The sequence below is a fragment of the Octopus bimaculoides genome, chromosome 6 (genome assembly GCF_001194135.2).
Source record: "Octopus bimaculoides isolate UCB-OBI-ISO-001 chromosome 6, ASM119413v2, whole genome shotgun sequence".
Taxonomy (NCBI): domain Eukaryota; kingdom Metazoa; phylum Mollusca; class Cephalopoda; order Octopoda; family Octopodidae; genus Octopus; species Octopus bimaculoides.
Window position 1 is genome coordinate 23,650,182 of NC_068986.1, and position 769 is coordinate 23,650,950.

The following is a 769-nucleotide window of genomic DNA, read 5'->3' on the forward strand; positions in this document are numbered from 1 at the left end:
TATATATATATATATATATATATATATATATATATATGTATATATGCATGTATGTATGATATTTTTTCTCTACGGTAACTGCAGTGAATTTGACTTTAGTAATTGAAATATGTCACAAAAGTATTTTAACTAACCTAAAATTCGCTTATAGCTAAAGACTGCTTGGCGTTGAAATCATTGTAATATATGTATGTATGTATGTATGTATGTATGTATCTACGTACGTATGTATGTATGCATGCATGTATATATGTATATATATATGTATGTGTGTGTATACATATGTATAAATGCATACATGCATACATATATATGTGTATGTATATAGATAGTCTCTATTAGTGACGGTGAATTTTTTCTGTTTCGGTTTTAGATTGCGTCTAGCCACATAAATCATTTAATAATTTTTCCAGTACCATTTTGCCAATTCAGCCATTGGTTCAAATAGTAAATCCTATAAATACTGACAAGCTGAATTCAGCTTCACCATCCACGATGGAGTAGCATCACTGATGAGCATTAATTTCATGCAAAATGGGTGTGCCAATCTCATGCTCTCGCTGGCTGTGGGGAAGTAGTCTCCCTTGTCAGTATATAGAACTGTGCTTTGGTCGTAGCTAAATAACCTTTGATTCTTCTTTCTAGCAATGCTGGTGCTGACCTACACCCTTAGTCACTTGTAGTGACGGTAAATCTTTTCCTTTTTGCTTCTAACTTGCGACTAACCACCTTAATCCTTATATATATATATATATATATATATATATAT